This window comes from Nematolebias whitei, chromosome 2 (assembly GCF_014905685.2).
Source record: "Nematolebias whitei isolate Nwh7 chromosome 2, NemWhi1, whole genome shotgun sequence".
NCBI lineage: Eukaryota > Metazoa > Chordata > Actinopteri > Cyprinodontiformes > Rivulidae > Nematolebias > Nematolebias whitei.
Genome location: NC_056499.1, coordinates 52,056,062 through 52,066,968, shown reverse-complemented (window position 1 = coordinate 52,066,968; position 10,907 = coordinate 52,056,062). Strand labels below are relative to the sequence as shown.

The 10,907-nt window shown below is 42.3% G+C and overlaps 1 long non-coding RNA gene across 1 annotated transcript in view; it reads right to left on the bottom strand.

Annotated features, from left to right (window-relative positions):
* LOC119424807 overlaps positions 1 to 10,462 on the bottom strand; it is a 21,522-nt gene extending 11,060 nt beyond the window's left edge. The window contains exon 1 of the long non-coding RNA XR_005187535.1: positions 10,406 to 10,462. This is a non-coding gene — a long non-coding RNA (uncharacterized LOC119424807). The remainder of the gene's footprint in view (positions 1 to 10,405) is intronic.
* Between the last annotated feature and the right edge of the window lie 445 nt (positions 10,463 to 10,907).

The window sequence follows — 10,907 nt, the reverse complement described above, 5'->3', positions numbered from 1 at the left end:
TATCGGCTAACCGCAGTAATGCTGTGTCTGATGTAAAATCAGAGTTGTCAGATTTAATAGTTACTTTTTTTTTTGTTGAAAACTGCGCAAGTGATGTTAAAGTCCTTTCTTTGAGAGCTAAGTAGCAAAGCTACAAGCTAACTATGGCCTGCTTGCCGTACTCTTATTCAGACGCATGCGCAAAACGCTGTGTTCCGTCGAAATGTTTATTTTTTTCGTCAAAAGTTCCTTGGTCAGTTTTAGAGAGTACATTTGAGCTAAATAAAAAGGGTTAAACCTGCTCTCTGATCTGTGTAAAGAAAGCTATGTTTGATTTTACTGCGAGACCCTCTGGTCAAAACACAGAGGAGACTGGTCGCCATTTTGTGTCATCTCTCCTTAAAGCAAAAGGAGACACCCCCTAGAGGGTTGGACGGTTAAGTGTTTTCAGTGTAACATGCTGCTCTGTTGCTGTTCATTTCTTAAGTGAGAAGACTGGAAACTTTTAAGAGTTAACAACATATTATTTTGTTTAAAATATATGGCTAAAACTACATTTGATATCTTTTGCACTGTTTTGCACTACAAGAAAGAAGCCTAATACTTGATTTGTTTATTATTTAAGAACTCTCTGGACCTAGTAGTGGAATTTTCTTAATTGAGATTATTTTGTGGTATAGCAGTTTTCAAAATAAATGATGGCAAAAGGACACCTTATGCTTTTTTTCATTCCTATTGCAAGTTTTATACCAAAAACATATTGTGATATATATTGTTACCGCCACCCATGATCACAATACATATTGTGATATGAATTTTATGCCATATCGTACATCCCTATAATGCAGAGATTGTCTCCGTCAAATCTGTTTGTACAATTTCAACATATTTAGTCAAACTTTTTTTCCCCCCCCACTTATCTTACTCTCACATACTAAAGGCATGCAGAGTCATTTTAGTTCATTTCTTTATCTGGATCATGTTCCATGAGATATGAAAGACAACAAATGAATCTCTATTCAAAACGTCTGAAGTTTCTGCACAGAACCTCAGAAACTCTGATTAAAAATTGAATATCTGCTGTAGGAACCAGTCCTTGTGTTTCTGTTTTGTTCTGAGCAGTCAGCCACGCAGTGTTTTGAGCAGAGATCCAATTGAACTGTTTATACGACAGGAAACAGTAATGTATAAAAGGAGTAAAACCTTGTTAATTATAAACGATGCAAATAAAAGACTCCCTGGGATTAAAGCCTGTGTTGTTTTGATCTGCTGTCAGGGACGTAAACACACCCACACCCAGGGTTTCATTTCAGTCTTTATCAGCTGCACGTCTACTAAACATTAAGATTTAATGTCTTGCTCAAGGATGCTTAGGCAGGCTGCAGGACTTCTGATTGGAAGATCAACTCCTCACCACTAGGCCAGGCCGCTGTCAAAAACCATCACGCTTCAGCCATTATGAGCAGAACAGAACTTAATGTGATGGAGTCTGGGCGCATTTCAATCAGACTAAAAACCAAACATACTTATTGTCACTGTCCTCCAGTCCTGGAAATATTTAACTTTTATAAGGTCCTTCAGTATTCATTTCAGTTTATTTATATAATGCCATTTCACGTTGCATCAAAAGTTGTCTCGGGGCACTGCACAAACACACACACACAGGTTTCCCTAGATCCACATTGGGTACACATGCTTCAACTACCACCTTAGGGGACCCCCCTTTCTGTATGGTTTAGAGACAAACTGGTAAGTGATTTTGTTTACTCTAAATTCACAGAAAATAAATGTCACTTGGCATTTTTGTTAAAATCATTTTTTGATAAAATTATATTTTACCCTCACACTGGGGACCGGGGGAATTTTTACATCCACTTTGGGGACTTTAATTTTACATAGATGCACAAACCGATTAAAGTCACCTTTGGGTACCTTATATCCGTTTGGGGACTTTAATTTTACGCATATACACAAACTGATTAAAGTGACCTTTCGGTACGTTATATCCCTTTGGGGACTTTAGTTTTACAAAGATACACAAACTGATTAAAGTGACCTTTGGGTATGAATGTATTTCTGGTGTGCTTGTTCAAGTCCCCAAATGGAACCCAATCAAACATACACACATCTTCCTTTACAGTATATACAGGATTAAGATAAAAAATGTATTTGTCTCCCTTCATGGATCGAGGAGGGGGAATATTTCTTCAGTCCATGTTGAGTGTGATAACTTGAAAAATAAATGAGGTACCAACTTTCATTTTGGTGTGTGTCTACAGCTAGGCTTGTCTAGTAAGAAAGGTCACTGATGATAATTTGGTGCCACTTCAAAATCCAAGATGGCCACAGCCATACACTGCAGAAAGACTAGAAAGTAGGCTAACTCCATAACATGTACTTCTTTAGCCCCCTTCTGACTCCACCAGTGTGCCCGGTGGTGCTTAAAATGACCCTCTCCAGCATCTCTCACTCCGCACTGCTTCTGACAAATGCTAAAAAAACTACTTCTGTTCTTCTCCACAGTGTAACTCCTAACCACCTGAACATATTGCACCAAAAACATTATGGTTTACTTTCATTCCCTGTTCATTTCCAGTCCAGAAAAGCACTCATCTGGTAAATAAACACTCACTATTCAAATCCTTCAGCGACAGGAACATCAGTGTATCACTTGTTCAAGAGTGACCTGGCCAAGATGGGCAGCAGCAAATACAAGACGTAGATACCACATCACAATTAAGAACACACAAAAACATCAGATTGAGAAACAAAAGCAAAATTAAGAATAACAAGTACATGTTATGGAGTTAGCATATAGTAGTTTCCCATCTTTTTGCAGTACATTCCATGTAGAAGTTACAGAGTGGACAAAGCTTTTTTACATATAGTCCATGCAAATTGAACAAAAAGCATCAAATAATCTTGTGAGCGGATGGAGTAAGAACCATCATCTCTTTGTGCAATACGAGTACGAATAAGATGTGAATGAATGTATGCCTGTGGCATTTAGTACAAGTTATCTGTTTAAGGAAACAGACGGCGATGAATCTTCTCTTCATCACAGTTTACCATCCTGAGCAGCATATTAAAAAATAATAATAATAATAATTTGTATGCCTCTTTTATGATTGTCTATTGTTGTCGTTGTTATCCACTGTTGTCATCACTCTATGTTAAAGAAATCAGGTCTCTCTTGTAAATGAGTCCCCGAGGCTCAGTGGGATTAACCTGTATAAATAAAGGTTGAATGAATATTGGTGACAGTGGAAAGCAAAAACTCTCTTTTAACAAAAGGAAACCTCCAGCAGAACCAGGCTCACGATGAGTGACCATTCACCTCGACTGGCTCCATTTAGAGAAGACAGAAACAAACAGGAAGTGGTCCAGGTGTTGTTTCCATTTGGAAGAAATAAAAAAAGCTAATAGTAGAAAATATTTACAAATACAAACATGGAGTAGAGAACAGTAGACACGATAAATGAGCATGTTTTATTCATAAAATGAGGAAAACTGCTTGGTAGACCAGTGTGTAATTAAGAAAATATGACTAAAATTAATATAATTTCAGCCGGTATTTTCTGATATTTATGGTTCGCTGACGGGACTAATGATGCCCACATAGTACTTTAGTAAAATGGCAGCTGAAATACTCATGTCGGATTATGCTGTTCACCATTTCAGTGATGTGGACCTCTTTGTAATGACCATGTGATTCCGGTTTTGACCATTTACAGTGCAGCGAGCATTTCCTTCAGAGACTTGGCTTCTTTGTTAGTCTATGGACCCATTTCCAGAAACAGAACCGTCATTGTGTACTGTCCACATTGGAATGGATCAGAGCCAATCTGATGCTTGCATCAGGATTCTTTGGTTGTGATTCAGACTGTCAGCTCCTACTGGGTCAGGGTCCCATCATGTGTGGTCAGGGTTGTAGCAGACTTTTCAAACTAAAATCCTGCTGAGAGAAGCTTCATTAAAACAATTTGATACTGAACAAAGTGAAACATGGAGATGAATGAAATAGAAACACGCTCTGTGGCAGGGCTCTGTCGGGTTTATCCTGCAGCAGCAGCAGCAGCAGCAGCAGCAGCAGATGGTCCCGGGTCGGCAGGGGGCGGGAGGGTGGGACCCGTGACGCTTTAATCTGTTTCATTCAGAGGAAATCTTGTGCACATCCTGCAGACTCAGCTGTCAGGAAGTTAATGGACTCCACATCAACCTAACGACCAGACCTCCTGAACAGTCAGTTTCTAGACAAAGACCTTTTGAGATTTTTTTGATGATCTGTATCAGACCGTTTGTTTCTAGACTGAGGGTTTATGGACCTCAGTCCTTTTTTTTTTCTGACAGAGGTTCCAGCCATTTGTGATATGGATGACTACTTTCAGCTGAGTTTGGTAAGAATTTTAGTGGAAACACTGGACATTTGGACTTCATCAAGCAGCTGTTGTGACTTCAAATGATTGAGCATTGAATTACTGAGACACTGAAGCTGCAAGCTCAGGTTACCTGAGGGACATCTGAGGACGTGACAACAGCAATACCAGGGAAGACGGGACAAGGTTCAGATGTCTTATCAGTTCTTTGGAAGAGTGGCATTTGCTAGGAGGGAGCGGGATTCAGAACAGAGGTGAAACAGCTGAGGTAGGAAATGTACAGAGGAAATAAAAGGATTAAACAAAGTGACCACAGCAGTGAAACTGAACTGATCCAAACAAAGCTCAGGTGGAGGAACTGCAGGGCTCCACTGTCTTGAGATGAAGCCTCCCACTCATCTGGAGCTGCACTTGTGAGACTGGGTCATGTACACCCTGTGCACTCTGGCTGTCCTGACTCTCCACAGCCTCTTCAGGAGGAGAATCAATGGAGAGCTCGACAGGAGCTTGGAGGACCGAGGCGATGCAGCGACCCAAGGAGGTGGAGGTGCTGCGAAGGCTGAGCAAAAGAGGAGGAGAAGAGGTGCACGGAGCGTCAGGGTAAGGGTCAAGGTGGGGGCCGGAGGCTGAAATGAGCAGGAGGTAAAATCATAAAACTGATCAAAATAGATACTAAAGCTAAAATTAGCAAGACTACACTTGTGCACATAACGGGAGCCTTTAAACAGCTTGTTACTCCTCAGTTAATTGCAGCACATAGCTTTCTGCTCAAGGCTCTCCTAAACTCTTTAAACAGCTGTAAGCTCCCAAGGAAACTTGTACATTAATTTTATACCTTTTACTCAGTGTATTTTTGGACAGCTGCCCTCATATGCCCAAAGCTGCATCTCATTTTTTCTTCAGCCCCATGTTGAGGCTTTTTTTTTTTTCAAAAGCATTGAATTAAAAAGCTCAGAAGATGGCAAACCAAAATTGTATTAACAGTGTCATTCTGGACAGTCAAAGCAAAAACCTGAATTAGTACTAGAGTCAGGGCAACATTCATAGCTTAAAGTGATGCCATCCATCCTTTTGTCACATAACTTATTTCAAATAAACTTTTTTTGGCTAACAGAATGTTCTGGGTCAGGCTGGCCCATTCAGATACCACTCATAAAACTGAAGCATATAAATAAACGCAGTTGAAAATATTTGGTTCATGCAAAATGTGGTATAGCGGTAGTCCATCTGGATAAACTTGGCCTTACAACTAACCTTGTAAAACTGACTGACGTTTTGCCATTTCTGAGTTTTTTTAAGGTCGGCTGGCTGATTTGGCCAACTTGAATGGGATTGACTCTTCAAGTGAATCAGCTGAAGATGTACAACAATCATTGGAGAACAAGTAGTAGTAAAAGTAGTGGTAGTGGTGGTGCTAGGTGGTGGTGCTGGTAGTAGGTAGTGGTAGGTGTTGGCACTAGGTAGTAGTAGGTAGTGGTGGTGGTAGGTGGCAATGATAGTAGGTAGTGGTAGGTGGTGGTAGTAATAAGTGGTGGTAGGTGGTGATGGTAGTAGTGGTAGGTGGTGATGGTAGTGGTAGGTGATAGTACTAGGTAGTAGTAGGTAGTGATGGTGGCAGGTGGTGGTGCTGGTAGGTTGTAGAGATACTAGGTAGTGGTAGGTGGTGGTGGTAGTAAGTGGTGGTAGGTGGTGGTGGTAGTAGTACATGGTGATGGTAGTAGGTAGTGGTAGTAAACAAGTTGACTACCTTAGGAAATCACATTTCTTCCTGTTAGCTGTTAACATCAAAAACTCAGATTGTTCTTACAGGTTTTCAGGTGAAACCTCCTCACCTAGCCAACATTTCTCCATCTGCAACACAGTGTTTTCTTTAGTCAGGTTGTAGCTCAGCTGGCTGAAAAGGAAAAAGCTTGGGTATAGGAAGGAATGTGTTACTATCGCTTGCCACTGAATGTGCCTGTCTCTGAAACTCAAAGTAATCATTGGACGTATATCTACATTTTATTGACATTTGGAGTTATGCCAAGTCAAGATGGACATTAATGACCAACGCAGGCAATTTTACAGATATTTAGCAAAAGTTTTGAGTAGTCAAAACTTTTGCAACACATACTGCAGGAGACAAAACATCTTGTGAGATCTTGCATGTGATGTCACTTCCTTCTTCTACCTCTTGGTTGAGATGTGAGACGACAGGAAAATGAATATCCAGCCATCTTCTCCCCAGCATCACTTCTCAGCTCTTCCTGGGGAATCCCAAGGAGTTATCAGGCCAGAGATCCCAGTATCTCCTCCCAGTGGGACACGTTCTGAAAATCTGAAGAGAGGCATTCAGGAGGCATCCAAATCAAATGCCTGAATCACCTCAGTTGAGTTTTTAAGACACGGGGCTTAAGGTTGAATGATGGCACGACAAAATTGACCATTAACCCTTAACCCTAGGTGGCCTGGTAACAAGTACACTTATGGGCGACCTTGTGCTCAAATATAGGGTTTGTTTTGGACAATCCAGTCATAGCATGGACGTTTAGTGACAGAACACCACTCTGGTTCAAATCAGAGAAGCTGTTACTCCTCTAGGTGATGCCATCATTTCCCAAGTTGTCATTAAAGGTAACTAGGAGAACAACAGAATCGCACAGTGGCACTCCTTCCAAGACACCATCTAGAGGCTCCAAGAAGGCTTGGTGATCTGAACTAATGTTTGGTGCATAAACAAAAGTCAGAGCCTTCTTTCCTGTAGCTCAAAGCTGCAGAGAGATGACCTTCTCACTAACAGGGTAAAACTCCAACACCGAGGCGCTCAGCCATGGGGTTGTGAGTAATCTCACATCCACCTGACGCCTCTCTCCATGGATAACTCTAGAGTAGGAAAGAGTCCAGCTCATCTCCAAGAGTTGGCCTCCAGGAGCCCAAGCTGTGTTTAGAGGCAAGCCTTACTGAACCTAGTTAATTCATTCACTCATTCAACTTTATTTAAACAGATAAATCACATTGAGCCTCGAAGACTCATTTACAAGTGAGACCTGTTTGGACAGACAAAAACAGTGGTTAACTGGACACATGTAGGAGTTGGAGGCGAAAAAAATTCCTATCAGACTTTTTTCTTGGCTGAGAAAAACCCTTAATATTGAAAAAACACCTTGTACAAACAAGCACATATTTACTTAGACATTCTGCAGAGCAGAGCATAAGAAGGAAGAAACGAGAGCGGTCAACAACGCCTACAGATGCTCTCGAGGTCACTGTAATCAGTAAATGTCCTCCGGTGAGATCCATAAACATTCTCGAGGTATGTCGAGAAATGGCCAAGAATAACCTCTATAAGAATCCAGAGTCCTGAAATGATGACACAACGTTTTTTCTGCGGGATTTCATCTGGTTATCAGTTGGAAATTCCTCAGGGAGGGGGTGGTGAGCGTCAGATCACATTTTCTCCAGGCGACTTTGGATAAGATTGCCTTCAAGGACAACCAAGGCGACCAAAATTTAGATAAACACACAGTTATTTTGGGGACAGGCAGAACTTAATGACATCAACCTTCAGTCTGTGTCAGTCTACTCGGTTCCGAAATGACCAAATTAACATGGCCAACACCGATGGAAACGTGTCTGAGTAAAAATCCACAAGATCTGATCCATTCAGCCCAAAGCATTTGAGTCCGGGTACTCCAGAACATGAACCAAACCATCATAAAGGCAAGCAGCGTGATCGGGTCCAAATTTGCTGCTGACGACTTCCTTGATTGTAGATAAAACCAGCACCAGCTGAATCCAAAAAAAGCAGGGACCAGTTATCGAAAATCCAATTAAATATGCGTCCTTAACATCCACAGATGGCAGCAGAGATAGACACATCATCAAGTCTTCCAGTCGATGAGATATCCAGCTGCGTACATGCCAACAGGGTAAATCGGCTCGCCCAAAGCCTGTAGTTAATATTGTTCAACCTCATACACAAGCTCCAGCTCCTGACCTGCCAAAGAGGTGATATCCTTAGAGCTAGTCTGCTGCCAGGAGTTGGCATGGCTAGGGACCCTCCCTCACCTGCTGCTTAGCTCATTCAACCCCCAACCAAAATGGTGCTCCTTGCAAGTGATTGGCCTATTGTGACGTGGCATCCCATCGCTCTTTTGGACTTAGTGAGGAGTCAAGACCCCGTATACTGGCAAGTTCCCACATGCCTGGCTCCAGGGGCGTGTGAGGTATCCTGACAAGTTTTATGTTCGTTTACCGAGGATTTGGAAGTGGGAGTGGTGGTGCAGAGGTTAGAGAATGTGGCCATGTGATCGGAAGATCGTTGTTTCAACTCCCGGTACTGATAACATTAAAATGTGGGTGGGATAGGTGAAGCACCCACACCTGTCTCCACCCTCATTTGCCCCACTCTGGGCCCTTGAGCAAGGCCCATAATGCCACTATCTGCTCCCCCAGGCACCCTAGATGGCAGCTGTCTGCTCCACACAGAGGGCTGTGGTAGCTCTGTGGTCTGTGGTTGTGTCAGGAAGTTCATCTGGTGTAAAAATAATTGCCAAGGCTTTGTGCGACTTAGTTCACTGTGGTGACCCCTGACGAAGGGAGCAGCCGAAAGAAGAAAAAATAAATAAAAATTGAGGATTTGGAATGGCTCTTAGTAGTTTAGTAGCTTAGTAGTAGAAGTTCTGCTTGTGCGGCTGCAGAACACAACCCTGGTTAAAACACCTGCTTCTTTCAATACAACACATCTGCCACGAGTTAAGACTACCCACCCCATCCTTCTTACAGCTGAGGCTAATTTAAGAAATATTCACATTTTTAATATTTTAATCAAAGACTGGATTTGTGATTGTGTATTTTTTTAATTTTTTTTTTATTTAACCTTAGTTTATACAACTAGTCTCATCGAGTCACAATAACTAATTTTCAAGAGACTTATTTTAGACAGACTAAAATACAACAATATCAAGCTATTAAAATTAAAAATAGTGTTATAAAAACACTATTACTGTTAGCAGCATTGTCCGATTAGCAGAGTGGTTCTGTTAACAATGAGGTTCTCTTAGCAGCGTGGTCTGGTTAGCAGCATAGTCCTGTTAGCGATGTAGTTCTGTTAGCAGCATGGCCCTGTTAGCAGCATGATTCTTTTAGCAGCATGGTCCTGTTAGCAATGCGATTCTGTTATCAGCATGGTCCTGTTATCAGCATGGTACTGTTAGCAGCATGGTCCTGTTAGCAGCATGATACTGTTAGCAGCATGATACTGTTAGCAGCATGGTCCTGTTAGCAGAATGATTCTTTTAGCAGCATGGTCCTGTTAGCAGAATGATACTGGTAGCAGCATGATTCTGTTAGCAGCATGATTCTGTTAGCAGTATGGTCCTGTTAGCAATGTGGTTCTGTTATCAGCATGATGCTGTTATCAGCATGATGCTGTTAGCAGCATGGTCCTGTTAGCAATGTGGTTATTTTAGCAGCGTGGTCTTGTTTGCAACTTGGTTCTGTTAGCAGTGTTGTCCTGTTAGCACTGTATTTTTAAGTGTAATTTAAATTTTACTTGTGCTTTTTAAAATAGTACTGTTTGGGTTTGGGAGAGCCATCAAACATAATTTTGTTGTTTTGTGCATGTTGAATCCTTATGTGTTTGGTTCTTCGGACTGACATGTTTGTTGTCAAATAAAACCAGAAGAGAGACAGATTAACTGAACATGCTGAAGGCTTCAGTGGGGGAGGAGCAGCTCAGCTGAAATACTTATCTGTTGGGAGGGGGAGTAGAAGGTGGGGCTATGGGAGGTGTGATGCTGTTGCCAGGGAAACGGTAGAAGCTGTGAGAGTGATCGCGCGCGCGCGCGTGTGTGTGTGTGTGTGTGTGTGTGTGTGTGTGTGGGGGGGGGTTTGTGAAGTTGTAGATCTGAAGATGCAGCGATGTTTGATTCTGTAGGGAGGTAAGAAATGGATGAATACTGGATGGATGGATGATGGATGGATGATAGATGGATGATGGCTGGATGCTGCAGACGTGGTGAACACTCTGGCTGTAACCAGATGCAGAGGCTCGTGTTTCTGCCGCTGACCTGAATCGGAGCAGACTGTTGGGTCGGATCAGGCGGTGAGGTTAAAGCAGACTGCGGAGTGAAGCGCTGTCTTTGTGCCGTTTTCCGCTTCCGTCTTTTGGTCTGATCGTTTTTCTCTTCCCTCACTCGATCTGCATTATTCTGCAGCAGATTACCAATCCCGACAGCGCGGAGCCACCTTTCAGAGCGCCTGGTGTCAGAACAGCAGGTGTGTTTCTTCCTGCTTGTGAGGACTCATGCAGTTTGTTAGAAGTAGGTCAGAGTGTGTTGCTCCAATTGGTGCAGCAGGGAGACACCAGTGTTTGTTATTGACTGTCTGTGGTGGAGGAATGTGGGGGAGACTCTGATTGGTCATTTCCTAATTGTTCGGATGGCTGAGAGGCACCAGTCCAGGTGGGTGAAGCACCAGTTTTTCAGTCTTAACAGTTGCAGGAGCCCACCTCCCCGCTGTAAGGAAACCTGAGCAGATCATACAGAAACTGAAAATTCAATCAGGTTGTTT